This window comes from Falco peregrinus, chromosome 2, assembly GCF_023634155.1.
Source record: "Falco peregrinus isolate bFalPer1 chromosome 2, bFalPer1.pri, whole genome shotgun sequence".
Taxonomy (NCBI): Eukaryota; Metazoa; Chordata; class Aves; order Falconiformes; family Falconidae; genus Falco; species Falco peregrinus.
In genome coordinates, this window is record NC_073722.1 from 22,239,560 (window position 1) to 22,257,591 (window position 18,032).

Below are 18,032 nucleotides of genomic sequence, written 5' to 3' on the forward strand. Positions count from 1 at the left end.
ATGCAAATGTGAGCTCAGGCATGTAAAAATTCCCCATGAAGGCTGTGGGACTGTGAGTGTGCTGGAGGGCAAGCGTGCAGTGGATCAATACGCCCTGCCTGGGCAGGCTGAGCAGCTTCTGCTAAGGTTTGACATACACAGAAACCTGCAGTAGCGTTGGGAACACATTTTCTAGACTCTTTGCTAACTTGTCTGGAGCTCTGTCATCCTTAGCTGGTGGTACCAGGAGTATGAAGGAGGAGATAGTAGAGAGAGGAACATGCATCTCCCCATGTTTTTACCTGTTCTCACTAAAAAATATTAGGCAAACAGCCCCAAACAAACCGTGAGACCACCAGAGCCCCGGAGCACACGTGTGTTGCAGATTCTCACGCAGCAGCTGTGGGATGTGCTAAAGCACCAAGAAAATTGCTGCAATATGTGAAATTCTGGTCATCTTGGGAGACCTGCCAAATTGCTCAGGCTCAGAGCTCCAGATTCATCCATCGTGATGGATCCACCTTGTCTACAAGGTAGCTTCTGTGTCAGATAAAAATCTATCTGATGACATTTTATTTTAGAAAGCACCATCCATCCAGAGTAAATGAACCTCTTCTTTATCATCTCTTTGGTCCGTCTCCAAAACGTGGCAGAGCACTTTGTAAATGGGGATGTTACTGAAAACCTCTGCCGTGTCAAAACCTTTGTATTCCTTCATGTGTCTCAGCCACCAGCGCCACAGGGTCCCATCTCACCAGTAGTGTGGAATCTCTGCTTTCCATTTGGATTTAGTTGTGTATCAGCTGTCTTTCTGAGTATTCCTTTTGTAGGGGAAGAGGGATTGAAATTACTTCTATTGCAGTCTATTCTGCTTAATTGTTATAATCAGGAATTTGACAAAATATTTTTTCTCAAAGCCTTTGCCCAGTAAAATTATTTAAGCCGTCAAGATTTCAGTCGAGCAGCGTAAGCAAGGCTATTTTCCTGCTTAGAGCAATGACCAGAAAAGCCTCTATGCATCGCTGTTTATTATACACCTCATTTACTTTGATATAATGCTAATACTAAACCAAAGTTCAAAGCCTATGAAAGTCATGTTTTCCTATGCAGGGAAAGCAAATTTTGCTCATCTGAAGCATCTGAGAAGGCACAATATAACCCTGGCAGGGACAGAGGGTGCTCAAGCTGTGTGCTGTCCTTCCAACACCCACTCGGGTGCCCCCATCCACGCTCATATCTCCTTCTGAGACACCCAAACAGGTGGGGAGCTCCTGCAGAAAGTCTCAAAAAAAGGGCACAGAGAAGAAAACAGAGGCAGAAGGAGAAAAAGTGCCAGAAGCAGCACAGAACCATTTCCAGTTGAAGAGACACAAAGCAAAGCAGGACCCTTTAGCGCAGAAGAAAGCCCTGAGGGAACTGCTCAGTGGCCAGGCAGGACTTCCACAGCCCAGAGAAGGTGGCAAGGGACCAAATACCTACTGATGACACAGGGGCTGAGGGAACTTGTGCGAAGAGCCACCCGGGTTAGAAATCACAGGGACCATTTCTTCACAAGCAGTCCAATGGGACCTGTACGCATTATATTACTCCAGCCCAAAATGTCAATAGGTGCAAGCAGGAATCACCCAGCTGTTGGGGGCCATCAGCCAGACGGCAGACGCACTGGGGCATGTGCGGCTTGATGCCTAGGAAGATGTTAGCACGTGGATTGATGGACATGGCATGAGCAGGATTGGCTCTAATAGCTTTGTTTCCTACTCTGTTTCCCAAGGCTTCAGCTACAGACTGTTACTGTTCATCAGAAATTTTGCCAGGCCTAGGTTTATCTTTCTGCATATACCGAGAGCACAGGAAAAATCACAATGACATTATTTTAATATATGCGACTGACTTCTCCAAACTGTGATCCACCTTCTTCATCCCCATCCAGCATCGTTCTGCCCAGGCTATCCCCTTGCCTTCCTTCACTTAAAACTTTGGATCTTGATTTATCTGTTATCCAACCTATAGATCACAAGTGCTGCGGAGCAGGATAATTTTTCTCTTTCCCCCCCCTCCCCCCCCCCCCCCCCAAAAAAAAAATATTGGAAAACACAATAGATTATTTTAACATTAACGTAATAAGATAATAATGACAAGATTTGCAATTCACCTGTGCAGAAGAAAGCTACAGACATGCAGCCCCTTGCAGACAAAAGGCTCAGGGATGTTATGGGATACTGGGACAAGCCGTAGTCTCCAGGAGAGAGGCCAGGAAAGTCCCTCTCTCATCACCAAGGAACTGGACAAAGAAAAGGACCATAAAAGATCACTTAATCCATCCTTTAGCCCCCAGCCCAGTTCAGATGCACCTACAGCATTGCAGAAAGGTGCCTGACCCTTCTCTCTTGGATTATCAGACGATGCCCGACACCAGAGCCCTCCCTGCATCTCTTCAACGCCTCGCTGGCCTTGACGTTACACGGCTTGACCCACACACAGCCAGAACCTTCCTCACCGCAAATTAAGCTCCTTATTTCTTGTCTGACCCCCACATTTTGCCCTCGAGGGTACCCCCAAGACCACCTCCGTGGGGAGGGTGTGCCACCAGTGTGCCTAGGCAAGGCAGGGAGGGCATGTTTTGGGGAATGTTGTCTGTCTTGTGCTGAAGAGCAGGATATTTCATCTATTTATCCTTCCTGAGGATGAAAAAGATGCAGTATCGTGTATGTCAGCTGGCTAACACCTGGATTTCTCGAGGGCTTTTCTAAAGCCATATCAGGATCCCGCATTCTTTAACATCCTTCCTATAGCTTTTCCATTTGTTTGCTTGCTTTTTGTCTTTGTCACAGGGGATTTCTTGTCTCTCCAGGTGTCTTCATAAATTGAATATATCTGCAGCAATGGAACTCCCAGAAATGAAAGGCAAAATAACAAGGCTGCAAACCCATGTGCTTAATTTCACAGTCCGGTTCCTCAATAGGGAAGGCAGAAGTGTCTCTCTCCTGCATCCTCCAGCCTCACAGGCCTATATTGGTCAGCAATTTATACTCATCAGCCACTTGACACACATTTTTATGGATTAAACTTTCAGCCTGGAGCCTATAAAATGCCAAGTGACGATGCAAAAATTATTAAAAGCTTAAAAAAACGTGCATCACCAATTACCTGGCCCCATGCAGTTTCGCCGCAGGTTACAAACATTTAGCAGCAGGCTTGAATATACACTGCACCTAAAAACTTTAGGAGTTTGAATTCATTTTGGCAGGGCAAGAATTTCAGTTGTGTCATTCAGGAGTAATTCCACTGAGGTCAGCAGAACGATGCTGTGGCCAGAGAATTCCCTATTTTTTTCAGACCTTTCTATCCTCTTCCAAATGCAGCTATAGACCTGCACATCTGCAGCTTTTGTCTTTGCACCGTGGCTTTTCTACGAGGCTAAATGTTTGAGTAGCAGATAGTCCCTGGAGCTTCAGGCTACATCTAGGGTGTGTTTTCATCTTCTTTGCAATATTTTTTCCTATATATAAGCAATCAAATAGCATGGTCTGGTGCAGCTAAATATCCCACTGTATTAATGAAGTTTGAAGCAAAAAGTGTTGCCAGAACCCACATATTTACCAACAAAATCAGGAGGAAACGTGTCCTGATATGTATCGCATATTCATATCTGCCACAGGAATCGTCTCACAATAAACTGCACTCATACAGTGTGACGGTTTGTATATGGGTTAAATCAAAATAAGACGTTGGAATTAAAACCTTTCTCTTCAGTGATGGTCTGATTCATCTCTGCTGATAAAGGACCTGAGGTGCCACTTAAGCTATAAAACCTGGAGTACCTTCCCCTCACTTGGTGGATTGAAATGCATCCCAAATCTCAGAAGAATCGTTAATCATGGAAGATTTTCCCCATTCTGTCTCAAAAAAGAGGATCTCACAAACCCCTGGCTGTGGAGACCCAGGCCTGGAGCTCAGGTTGTTGTCCTGGACCAGCCGGGAAGCGGCCGATGCTCAGCCCCAGCCCCGGTCCTGCCGAGCTCCGCAGCAGCCGCAAGCACACAGCCCAGAGAGAGGAAGCAAAACTGCCTGTATGTTACCAGCTTGATTTGGGTTTACACTGCGGTGACTAAACTATTGCAGCTGTTTCATCTTGGTGTAAAATAATAGTTCTTTAAGGGGGCATCTCTAAGGTGCTTTGTAATGAGCAAGGGCCAGCCAAGATTTACTCTAGAGCCTTTCAAGTATTAACTCCCTTGATTTTCTTCCATAAACGATTGCAGAATGCGTTTTGGCTGAAGATGAATGTCACAGAAAAGCAATTCAACAATGCCACTGATGCTCTGAACAACCTTCAAAGTGGCCTTGAGCAGGTTAGTGTGTTAATTTATCAGGTGCAAAATATTTGCAATATTTGGTGACTTCCACTCCGTGACTCGTTTACATCTTTCCTGAGTAAGAACAGAGGAAAGGAATACACTAAAATCTTGAAATGGCAACCGTCCTTCAGTACTTAGTACCTGATTATACAAGTTATTTGATACAACCTACGTCGTATTTGCATCTGACAGCAAGGGAAAATACATGGAGAAAATGTGCTCGCTTCTCATCTGGGAAGGTGAGGAATTCCTGAATTAAAAAGAAGAGGGTGGCAATACCCTCTTGCTTACAATATTTAAAAACATGCACACCTTTGAGAGTATAGATGCAGCATAATTAAGGGGTAAGACACAACCTTGCATACCTGCAAATCGCCCCTGCCAGAGGAGGCTTGGGCTGACTTCAGTCTCCTGAAGTCTCTCTCCGGGCTGACTGCCCCGGGACATTATGGAAACTGGGAACTTGGCTCCACGCTTGCATGGACGTGATTCTCCCATGCACAATAGATCTCTGCCTGCACATCCTGGCTATATTTTTATATTGCATTCCTTTGCCATCAGTAACTTCTTTCACAGCTGCATTTCCATCCAGATTTTCTTTTGGTCGGATTTCACATTGAAAATGCTGCAGAGCCACAGTCGATTAGCAAAACAAGGGGCTGCAATTTCATCCCCGAGATTCAGCTACTCCACTTGAATTGTGCTTTTGTGTTTTATGGCATCAACAGAAACATCTCGCTGAATTGCCGCCTTGTATTCAGTTACAGACAGCACTCGGTATTATCCGGCTTTTTGCAAAACGGCATCTCTGAACGTATCCCCAGCACACTGGAAATAAAAGCCTGGACAGGGCTGGAAGAGGGAGCAACGCTTCCTTTTTGTTTTTGCAGAGCCGGAGTCAGTGTTATTTAGTCCCCACACTTCCACTTCAGCTGTGGTCCCGCTCATTCAAGACCACCACTACATGGCAGGTTGACGGTGGCTGTCACAAAATGCCACGGGGTGACGCGGGCTGATGAGCTCCGGTGAAATAGCCTGGATACAGGAGCGATCCTATAAGTTTGTGCTTCAGAAGGCCAGCTGAGTTTCATCCTCCGTCCTGGGAGCTCACCCTGAGCACTGATTACTCTGAAGCAAGGCTCTGCCAGGGTTTCATACGAGCGAAAAGGCTCATTCGCTCTTTAGAGATGCGGCACCACCCCAGAAAGCAGCGAGACCCAAAAAGAGCAGCTAGCATTTGCCAGGCGGATTTCTTGTAAAAGAGAGTCATTTCATATTCTGCTAAGGAAAAATAAATATTATCCTTATCTTTCGCCAGCCTTCGCCTCCAGCATCAGCACCTCTGATTTTTGCCTCTGACAGCGAAGACCTAACTCTGCCCTCAGAGACGCGCATGATCCAGTTGATGTAAACAGGTGAAATCAGCGAGAAATCAAATCTCCTGCACCGCAGCCATCCCTCGGTAGAAAGGTAACACGTGCACACGGAGGGCTCTGCTTTATTAATTACAGATATCATTTACATCATCCCTATTTAACTCTATGTACGTTTCACAAGCATAGCAGCTTTCTAGAAGCCACCAGTGGCCTGCAGCGGCAGGACAAAGCGTTGCCCCCGACGCCTACCCAACGTCCCCTCCGCCAGCAGTGGAACCAGAGCAGGCACAGAGAGCAGGGGGCCAGAGGCCCTCCAATGCCAGTGTGGGGGCACCCACCAGGTGGCAGGGAGCCAGTGCCTGTTGGCACGGAGCCTGGGGCATGAGGCAAAGGAAAGGGATAGCGACAGGGAAAGGGGAAGGGATAGGGATAGGGGTAGGAAAATGGATAGGGATAGCAAAAGAGGGAGAGCAAAAGAGGGAGAGGGAGAGGGAGAGGGAGAGGGAGGAGAGGGAGAAGAGTAAAGGTAAGGGTTAAGGGGTAGGGGTAGGGGCAAGGGCAAGGGGGATAAGGATAAGGAAAGGGACAGGGAAAGGGAAAGGGAAAGGGACAGGGACAGGGAAAAGGATAAGGGTAACGAAAGGGACAAGGGAAAGGGAAAGGGATAAGGAAAAGTATGAGGATAGGGAAAGGGACAGGGAAAGGGAAAGGGAAAGGGACAGGGACAGGGAAAAGGATAAGGGTAACGAAAGGGACAAGGGAAAGGGAAAGGGATAAGGAAAAGTATGAGGATAGGGAAAGGGACAGGGAAAGGGAAAGGGAAAGGGACAGGGACAGGGAAAAGGATAAGGGTAACGAAAGGGACAAGGGAAAGGGAAAGGGATAAGGAAAAGTATGAGGATAGGGAAAGGGACAGGGAAAGGGAAAGGCATAGAGACAGGGAAAGAGATAAGGAAAGGGGCAGGGATAGGGAAAGGAATAGCATACTGCAGAATGGCTCAAATCCGGACTATCTGTTAATAAAGCGTACATACTAACAGTCATTAAAAAACTTCGAACGAGGCAGGTCGAGCTCTCTGGGAGGCGCTAACGGTATTGCTCTGCTTTCTTGTTCGGTTCGGTTCGGTTTGGGTTTGGGGGGGTTATTTGTTTGTCGGTGGGTGCTGTGCAGGTCACAGCGCCCCGCAGCTGCCGGGGGTCCCCGCGCGGCCCGCCCTGCCCGGCCGCCTCCGCCGCGACACCAGGGGGCAGCGCAGCCCCGGCCACCGCCGGCGGGGACCGCCACAGCGACCGGGACGAGGACAGGGGCAGGGGGGGGAACGGTGGGGAGGACAAAGCAGCGGGTTTCCCCCAGGCTGCGCGCGGGGAAAGCAGCTCTGCTGCGGGGAAAGCCCCGCGGGATGCTGCGGTTTGCAGTCCTCGAAAAAGGCATCTGCGGCTGCCGTGCGGGGGCTGGCACAGGGGTTGTGGGTGCACGGATGCAGATATGCACATGGATGCAGACACATGGACACGGATGCAGGCACAAGGACACATGGATACAGGCACAAGGACACATGGTCACAGGCACAACGACACGGATGCAGACACATGGACATGGACGCAGACACAGACACAAGGACGCAGACACAGCCACAAGGACGCGGACGCAGACACAAGGATGCGGACGCAGACACAAGGACACATGGACACAGACACAAGGACACAGACACAGACACAAGGACACAGACGCAGACACAAGGGCACGGACACAGACACAAGGACACGGACGCAGACACAAGGACACAGATGCAGACACAAGAACACAGACGCAGACACAAGGACACATGGACACAGACACAAGGACACGGACGCAGACACATGGACACGGACGCAGACACAGACACAAGGACGCAGACACAGCCACAAGGACACATGGACACAGATGCAAGGACACAGCCACAGCCACAAGGACACAGATGCAGACACATAGACACGGATGCAGACACATAGACATGGATGCAGACAATTTTTGCTCCTCCTCACACCCATCCACACCACCACCACTCCCCAAACAACCAAAAGCTTATTTCCAAAGAGGAACGCAAATTTCAAAAAATGCTATAAATGGGATTTCAAAGCAAAATACTGGTTTAGGCTGATCAGCATGTTTTGTTTAGATTTAGGCCTTTTAAAATGTCTTTGTAAAGCAAAATAGTGTGCATTTCTGGCAAAAGCTATCCTTTAAAACAGATAGCATAAAGAAGCAAAGACTATGCTAGGAAGTACAGGAGCGGACTGTTTCAGCACTGAAAACTTTTTGCCAGCTATTTTCCAAACCCAGAAATGCCTAGAAATCAAGAAGCGGGAAGGGTTTTTCAATCTGTGTGCATGGCAGGATGTGCAGGCTATAAGTTTATCAAACTCAGGGTGAAACCAAGAAGCATTTTCCTCCCGTAACTTCATCTAAAAGACTGTTCTGATCCCACACCATAAAATCAGAAAATTACCAACCTAAATATTCTCCTGGCCAACTTCTACTCATCTGCTTTTCTCTTAACATAATTTTTTTTGCTAAAACACCTTTTCCCTCTCATGCTGCTATATAATCCTAGTTTCTCCTAGCCTTTGGCTTTTGGCTGAACTGAGCAACCTGCGAATCAGCCTCTCCTTTCCTGAAACTGGTACTTTCAGTGTCAACAAATTTGCTTTTTCCCTTTCACAAAGGGCTGGGTTTCTCAGCCGGCTCCCACCTTGGGGGCTGCTGTGGCCAGGGATAGCCCACTGCGGCTTGCCCAAGCCCTGCCCAAGTTGCGGAGAGGGACAGGGTGGATCTGGGGTTGTCACCACTCTCCACATTAAAGGTTTTGGGAATATCTAGATCAGGGGTCCTCAAACTTTTTAACCAGGGGGCCGGCGCGCGGATGCAGTGGCAGGCAGCCATCTGCGGCTGCTTGGTTTCCCCCCCCAACCTCCGGCGGGGGTGGGGGGTGGGGGGTGGGGAGCGGGGTGTTTTGTAAATACCAGGGGCCGGATTGAGGACCCTGGGGGGCGTATCCAGCCCACGGGCTGTAGTTTGAGGACCCCTGATCTAGAGCAAAGAGCAGCATTGAAATGCCAGGTTCTAACTCCCACAGATACCGTAACTCCCCAGCCGCTGCCCCTGGACCATGTGGTCCACTCCACCTCTGCTCGCTGAGGACTTCAGGGCTCGTTTCCTGATGGCTCCTTCCTCCTGTAATACCAGAATATCCGAAGACATATTTATCTTCTGCACCTCTGTAGTAACCCTTCTTGGGGAGCTGGATATTCGCCAAGTCCTTCCTTGGCTACTGATCTGGTCTTAAGTTTGTTAAGCAGAGAGCCAAGGGTAGGCTGTAGCGATCTAACCACAAAACCCAAGCGAGCAAAAGGCATACTCGGTATTCAACACCTCATTTCACAACGTAACAGGTGAAGGCAGCACCCTTTTCCCCCTTTCCCACATGGGTAACCTCTCTGCCTACTTTTTTCCACATCGGCATTTCATGACATTGCTGGGGACATGAAGGTGAACTCCTGTTGATCAGGGACTTTTCTGGGAGGTCATTGTGCCTCCAGATTCTTATGGGGTGAGGTCAAGAATGAGGAGGAAAACACAAATAAAGGCAGCAAGGAGAGGGAGAGGACAGCAAGGCTTCAGTATTTGTAGGAATAGTGGTGTTCAGCTCAACTGAACTGAACAGGGCTGACACACACACACACAAAAATGTAAATAAGAAGTATACTGGTTTGCTTTGCATGACTGCTATCTGGAAATGGATAATAATCTCTCTAATGCCACGCATGACATACCTGTTCATGGTCCTGTGGCTGGCAGGGACTGGGCACAGTGTTCTTGGCGATCTCCCGAGAACTGATTGTTCCGTACTGAGAAATGTCTGAACCACGCAGACATGGGAGGCTTGAAGTCCTGCCTCGACACCCAGATCTCCAACAGGCACCGAAGGTGGACCTGCCACTTTGCCTTAACTTTAGGACAATCGTGGAGATTCAGGTAACTTGGCCTAGAATATAGTTGAACCCGATCATTGATAGTCAGAGGGGCTAAAGGCTTGGGAAATTAATCTTAAAAGAGAGCAGCGGAAATGGTGTGTTGCCTCCGAACACCCTCCAGCTGAACAATGCTATTTTCCTTTAAACTTGACCTGAGCAGCTGGGCAGTCTCTGGCTGTGCTCACACACCACCCATGCTCACAGCTCCTTTATTCCCCATTCCCATCCTGGGATTCAGCCAATGTTCCCAGACATCAGTATGAGAAAAGGGGTGTCTCCCCCCAGCAGGCACCTGCAGCATGGCCATCCCAGCATCCCGTCCTTGGGGGGTCCCACATGGCACAGGGCACCTGCCTTCCCTGCATCACCCCGGCAGGAGACCTGGCTGCCAATGACACCAGGGGGGAGAGGGAGAGATGTGGCGGCATCGTTAGTGTATTTCTTTGTAACATAAGGAAATGAATAAGCTGATGATTCCCAGAAATTCCCATTGCACAGAAAGATCACACTAACAGAGGTGGGCCAGCAAGCTGGTACGTTGCAGGCACACACATTAAAAAAAAAAAAATATATATGTTGCACAGAATGATACAGGTCTAATACTCAATAAATAGCTCAAAAATGGCAGTCAGGAACGTCTGTGGCAATATCTGATCCCAGCCAAGAGCACAAGAAGAGTGATGTGGGTGAGAGAGGGGAGGGCATGAGGGGAATCCATCAGGATCCCTACACAGAATGTAAGATCAACCAGTAAGTGGTGTAAATAGTCCCTTCTCTCCTGGAGCAGAATGGGGAAAATTCCACCCACGGCTGGAGGAGGGCTACAGAGCACGCTTTTTTGGGAGGACAAAGATTGGGAAAATGATTCAAGGACATAGAGGGAGCATGAGACAAAGTAGAACTACAGCCAATGCCATGGTGGGACAGCCCTAGATCTGATGTCCCGTAAGCTTTCACAAACATGTTCCTCATGCCACACGATAGAAAACCAGAGAAAGAAGGCGGCCACATCCTTGCTCTTCCTCTCTCACCCCTCGAGACCTACTTCTTTGTCTCTCTTACAGCAACAGCAGCATGGCAGATATATTCAGGTGTGCCCTCAAGGCAACTGGACGTGTATTGACTTACGTGACATTGTATTGTCTGGAAGAATCAAACTTTGCCAGCAGTGTAGTCCCTTCCTCCCACCCCCAGGAAAGCAGGGCTGCCCACAAGCTGTCCGTAAGAACAGATCTGGGGAAACTGTTTGCGTCTATACCCAAAGGAGAGAGGCAGGTTGCCCTCCAGAGGAAGGCCCCGTGGTAAGTCTCTGCCCTTGCTCTTACTCCTGAGAAGACACACTTGTGGGGAGCCTGAGCTGCCTCCTGCCACCATCACTCCCCCACCCGAGTTCCCCCAGCTCTGAAGCCCCTCCAAAATAGCTTCCAGAAAAGTTATACAGGCTACATCCACCCAAATAACTTCCCTGATGGGCAAAGGTGGAGAGGGTGAATGATGATTGGGATCCAGGTGGATCATTCTCCCCCTGGATTACAACCCTTGGGTCCATTTCCGATACGAGGGGCTGTTGATCTCCAGGCTGGTCAAAGAGCGTTATTTCTGAGGGGGGCTGCTGGCCAAGCCCAACATGGTGGGACTAGACCGTCTCCCTGGAGCTACCTTCCAGCAGTTCTCGTTGATGTTACCAGCACAGGAATGGCCCTAGGTTGTCTGTTCTTCTCCTTTCCCCCATAAAACAACAGATGAAAGAAGCCAGGGAGAAGGCTGATCAACAGCTGAGAAAAACAAGAGCTGACTTGACCTACTCGCAAGACATTGACGTATGGCCACCCTGGGCACTATGATGAAAGGCAAGCAGGACAGCAGCACCAGCCATGGCTAAAGACCTGCTTCTCACCTCAGAGTCACCCAGAGGTCACAAGCAGGCTGACAAAATACACCCACAAAAGCAGAAGGCATCATCCCAGCTCCTTTGGTGTGATCTAAGAAGACGCTCTCTGGAGGTCAGGGGATCCCAAGGGCTGCTGGCGGGAGCTGCCTGTGGCCCTTCCCCATCTGAAGGACCAGCACGGGGTGGAGGAAGAAGAGTCTTGGGTCTCTTATCTGCACAGAGACTCCCAAATTGTCTCAGGACCCTGTAGCCCAGAATGGGATATTTCCTGAGGATCAGGTAATGACGAAAGAAGCTAGTGGCAAGGAAGTTGGTCACAGGTCTGGGAAAAACCTGTCCTAAAGGAAGTTGCTCTTACACTATCTGATCAATGATGACAATTTATGACTTAAAAAAATTTGTCTTACCCACAACATTACTGTAACCTTCTTAACGAAAGGTTTTTTCTTCACACTTAAAAACTTTCTACAGCAATCCCATCAGTGGTCCCATGGATAGACTGAAATGTTTCCTGGCATCGGCTTGAGGTGATCTTCCCTTCATGTCCACTAAAGACATACTCAGAGAAATTAAAAAAAAAATAATTAAGGAACCTGATGAGTCTTTCAGGAATCCTAAGTGCCACACAGAGGTGTGGATTCATTTGCCTTTTTGGCACAAGCATGGAGTCATATGGTCCCTGCCCCTCATTATTGTCATTCCTTACCCAATACTGTTTTCGCTGCTCCGTCTGCTTTTGTAAGGCTGCTCCAAAACAAAAGAAACAAACTGGGAATGACCTAGGTTTTATTTCCACCGGGTTATTTTTAACCTGGATCTTCTCATCGCTTTTGTTTATGGTGCAGCTGCACAAAAAAAGATGTCTCTGCACAAATGAGGCAGCCAGCTGCAGTTCGTGTCAGAATGAGCGGGCAGCGACAAGGAGCCCTTAAAAAAAGACAGAGAAAGCTCTTGCACCTAAGTAACGAGTGATGGGATCCAGGAAGAAAGAATTGTTGCCTTTGCTGCATGCCGCGATCAATCACGCTACAAATTCCATATGATTTTATCTAAAAAACAACCCGCAACATTTGTCTTTATTTTTCCAGTAAAGTAATGCAGTTTTTTAATTCACGCATCTCCTTGTTGTCACGCTTCTTTCAGCATCGCCGAAAGACCCACCATCGCACCTTCTTCTGGACCGTCTGACAGAAGCTGCAGAGCCAAAACCAACAGAAAGGAAAAGAAAAACAAACATTTCTTTCATCAGGAAGCTTACAGGCAAGGCTTCCAGTGCTGAAAGGTGTTATCTGCAACAAAACCAAACTTACAGCCTTAAATCTGAGCTTGGAAACATTCCCTGGGCCAACAGTTCCCCTCTGCCAGAAAGCCAACAGAGCCCAGCCAGGACATAAAGGGCATGTAGGAATTACCTAAGCTTTCCATACAAGCAGAACTGGGACAGCTTCTGGCATAGCTATGGTACCATCAGGAGTGATACCCAGGACAGCAGTACTCGGAGGGCTGGGAAACGCCAAGGGGCTTTGGCAAAATGGTAAATCAACACTTGATATGCACAGAAACTATACAGGCTAAAACAGTAGTGAGGAAGGTTGCTGCACTAAAAAGGGAAGATACAGAAACATATAGAAGAGGCATAAAGGTTAAAATTAGAAAAGCAGGGCACACCAGAGAACCTCTTATAAATATAGACCAATGCTTTAATACCTTATCAGGATCTATTTTGCCTAGATATATTTGCTGTCTTTATAGTTTTCCCATGAGTGCCTCCTGGAGCTGAAAAACTTCTTCCTTGCTCTAAATCTCGCAGGAGTCAAAGAAAGGAATTTATTCAAATCCTGTGTCTGAGATTATCACATATCTGCTGCTTAGTTTCAAGAAGTAAACAAGTTGTTTGTGTTTTGAATGAGAACGTTTTCTTCCTGTGAAGCTGCCAGAGGAATTTGGTGCATCCTTCAACAACAGACTTCAAAAATGTCTGTGTAGGCTTTAGCCACCCTAAAGTACAAATAACAACAACAAAACAAAAAAAAGCAGCATCCAAAGTGGAGATCTAGCACCTCTTTCCTCACTTCAATATTTAGTCCAAACTTGACATGTGAAATCGGATTAACGATCTTTAAAGCCTGATATAATACCACTGCAGGTTCAGCCTGTAACCGAAACTTAAAAGCCAAGCCTCGCGATGTGCCTCCGAGCGAGTGATACCCAAGATAGCAGGGAAAAGGACAAAGCTTTGCAGTAACAAAGGGGAAACTGGCTTCCCAGGTCTGATCAGCTGTTTATTTCCTCGTGTCTTGAGTAGATAGGAAGGTCTGCAATCTTTTAACCTCAGCCAGAGGTTAAACCAGAGTATAATCTTGCATACTCAACACATATCTACAACGACAAAGGGCTGCCCCTTCCAACCCAAACCGTTTCATGAGCATTCAAAGTCAAGTTGGAGGGGGCTCTGAGCACCCCATCTAGTGGAAGATGTCCCTGCTGACTGCAGGGGGGTGGGCTGGATGGGATTTAACAGTCCCTTCCAACCCAAACTGTTTTACAATTATTGCTGAAGCTCTGTATTGAATCATAGAATAGTTAAAGCCCATCCAGCCCACCCCCCTGCAGTCAGCAGGGACATCTTCCACCAGATCAGGCAGCTCAGAGCCCCATCCAACATGGCCTTGAATGTCTCCAGGGATGGGGCATCACCCACCCCTCTGGGCAACCTCTGCCAGTGTTTCACCACCCTCATCAGAAAAAATTTCTTCCTTGTGTCTAGTTTGAGGCTACCCTCTTTCAGTTAAAACCATTACCCTTCGCCCTGCTAAAAAGTCTGTCCCCATCTTCCTTACAAGCCCCCTCGAAGTACTGGTAGGCTGCAATAAGGTCTCCTGGAGCCTTCTCTTCTCCAGGCTGAGCAGCCCCAGCTCTCTCAGCCTGTCCTCATGACAGAGGTGCTCCAGCCCCGACCATTCCGTGGCCTCCTTGGGACCTGCTCCAACAGATCTGTGCCTTTCCTGGGCTGCAGGCTCCAGAGCTGTGGACACACAGCAACAGCTCATTAATTGCCTATTACACAGTAAGGTATTTTATTTTGATGCATCAGTTTGAAATGTGCTGCTCTTTAATTTTGTGAGTTCCTTCACATTGGGAAAGGCACATGGGGGAGTTCAATTTTGCTTTGTACTATTATTTTAGATCCTTTCATTACATCAGGTTTATCACGTTACAGTTCTGTTGAGGCAGCGGTTACTCCAGCCTCATGCTGGTGTAATACACACCTTTTGTTCTCCCTCCTGTTTTTCCTCAGGCTGAACAACTTCCATTCATTCTCCTTGTCCATTTCTGGAACTATCTTTTGTCCATTTTGTCTGCTGAGAGTGGCCACAACCCCAAGGAATGACACTCATCAGTTTACTTGTGTAGGTTCATTCCCAAGCACTGGGCTGACACATGCACATAGGACATCCAAGAGGATACTGAACATCTTCATACTGACTTACTGCAGCTCATCTGAAACCAGCCACTTACTCAAGGTGTCCTCTTCTCCTGCTTCAGCCTTTGGTCCTTCTGGTTTTGAACAGCTCATGTAATTCTGCATTTTCTTAGAACACCAGCACAGATAAACACATAAAATGTTGCTTGTATCTCTCCATTCTTACACTGCCAAGCCCAGTCAGTGCAATGCTGCATCAGGCAAAGTGGGACAAGTAATTCTTCCAGATTGCAAAAGAAACATTTCATTTTCATCCCTATCCCTCCATGGCTTCCTAATCTAGGCTTCGCCACTTTGTTTTTCATGGTGAAAGATTTCTATATAGAGGAAGACGCTGTCTGTATGTATTTAGCTATATTATCTCACAGGCCTTACAAATAACCTCCCAGTTTTACAGGGCCCAGCAAGATTTTATTTTTTCATTACGGAGTCTAGAAACATAAACTAAAATTTTGGCCTCTAGTTTGCCCTAAGTGATTCTTAAATATGGCAGAAAGCTGTAAAATGTCTATTTCCATCAAACTCAGACAATGAATTACACAAAACTCTGGTAAAATTGAGCTTTGTCATGCAGTAATCACTAGCAGAACAAGACAAATGGATGCACACCAGCATCTCCCTCTCCACCTCATGTGTCGTCACTATTGGTGCAGAGATGTATTAGTCTCTTAGTCAGCAATAAAAATGTCTATATGCAGATTTGAGATCATCCTAATTCATAATGAATTCTGCATCTCTCCCCATCCAGAAAAGAAAAAGGAAGAACAGCAGCAACAGGAATCTACACTACCTGCAGTGTAGCTGGGACATTTGCTCCCAAGGGTTTGCCTGTACAGATATCTTGGTATTTAAAACCATTTTACTAACACTGACAGAAAACTACCACAAGTAACATAATAAAGACAGCTTAAACTGTCTATCTGTAACAGAACACGTCTGCCAAAACAGACTATCAAGCATCTTCATCTGTTACTTGGTATGAGGACCCTTAGCAAAAACCTTCGTATAGACTGGCATCCAAAATTATTTATTCTGTATCAGTGAAAGGTCTTCAAATCTGCTCTACAGAAATGCCCTGAGGAAGGCTTTGGTAAAGAGATGGGGTTTTTGTTTCTGCAATATGATGGAGACTGGGTAGTTCTGAGAACAAGGACTGAGCGGTTAGTTGATCAGATCCCATATAAATGAGATACCCAATGCAAAGTTCCAAGGTGAATCATAAAAGTTAAGGTGGCAGTTAGGCAGCAGACTCAACAGATGACCAGACGGCTCCAATGAAAGCATCAGACAAATCTTAACAGTGACATGAAGACACTACACAAACACTCATTTTAGGATGAGTTGACTATGGCATCATAAACTGAGTATTACAAAGAAGAGGGCCCCAAGCACCTGGGAAGATGTGTGAAACATCTGGTTTATGAAATACTGCCGGATATGCATTTGACTATTAGACTTCCAAAAATCTTCATGCTCATATGCAGAAAGTCAGTCTACGTTGTTTCTTGCTTTAGCAATCACTCCTCACCAGCCTCGCTTCTTACACCTAGACACACAACTACTTCATTAATATACCATCATACTAGTATTAAAAAGCAAATTAATGCTCCGCACAGTGCAATTATGCTCTGTTTGTTCAGTTGCTTTTGTCTGTATTTTTCATAGACCAGTACTTCCATGACAGCACTTCTGATCTCATTGAAGGCTGCTGTTTGTGGTTCAAACAATCTGACACACTTTAATCAAAAGATCCTTCAATCCAAACTCCCCAATTCATGCTGAAATGTACAACACCGTTCTTCTGAGGAGCAATTCCTCAATTAACCAACAACATCCCAAAGTGTGTTTGGTATTCCTCATCTCTCCATTTTTCTTACTCCTGTATAATACCTAAGTAATATAAACCTAATGCATCTGCTTAGGCACAAGCAACACGTGAAGACAAAGAGTACCTCCCACCAAACACCGTGAGGTTTCCCTGACTATTCAAGCTTCTGTCCACTCAACACATGTGAAATACAATCTTTTCTAACCAATTTTTTTTTCATTATACAGTAACTGAGAAGACCAAGATGGGAGATTCATGACATGCTCTGATTTTAGTTATTTTACAATGAAATAAAAATCAGTATTGGATTGTTTTTGTTTAAATGACCGAACACCTGCATCCCTAGCTTTATAGCACTTAAAGGTGTAATTTCCATTAGGATAAGTAAGCTTCAACTGGTCTGGGGTATTTACCAAACAATGGCAGAAGGGTGTCTCAGAAGATTAACTCTGTTTCTTTTAAGACTGTCTTCTCTGTTCAATGCATAATTAACAGTATTGATCAAACAGGGGAGTAAAACCTCAGACTTGGTAGCGTGATTTGGTATGCAGTCTGGAGTTACACATGTATTTTTAAACATGCCTTTTTAACATTCCTCCAACAATCGAGCCGACTTCGATGCCAGCTAAGCACCAATACCCATCACCGCTAGGTTCTTTGGCTTGAAATACAGGAGCATTTGCTCATTATGGCAATGGGGGAAGTTCTCCCCTTGTTATCCACAGTGCAGACTTGGAATATATACCAAAATATACCCTGGGGGGGTGGTGCTGTGTGTGTGTGTTGGTTTTGTTTGGTGTTCTTTTTTCCTGCATTTCCGGAGTAAAATGTCATAATTACCCAAATGAAAGGAAGCAGTTATGGTCTTCCTGAACACAGCTCTCTTCCCTACCAGTGCTGCTGGACTGGAATAAAAAAAAAGTATTATTTGTTTATCTTTACAGCTCTGGAATAAGCAATTCACAGAAGGCAAACATAAAATTTCTCTGAGGAAAATTCCTCCTCCTCCTTCTCCCCTTTTCCTCCCAAGATCTATGTCCTAATCCTTCATCCCACTTGTGAACTGTTAAAAAACCTGAACAGTGTTCTTCAAAACCCAAGT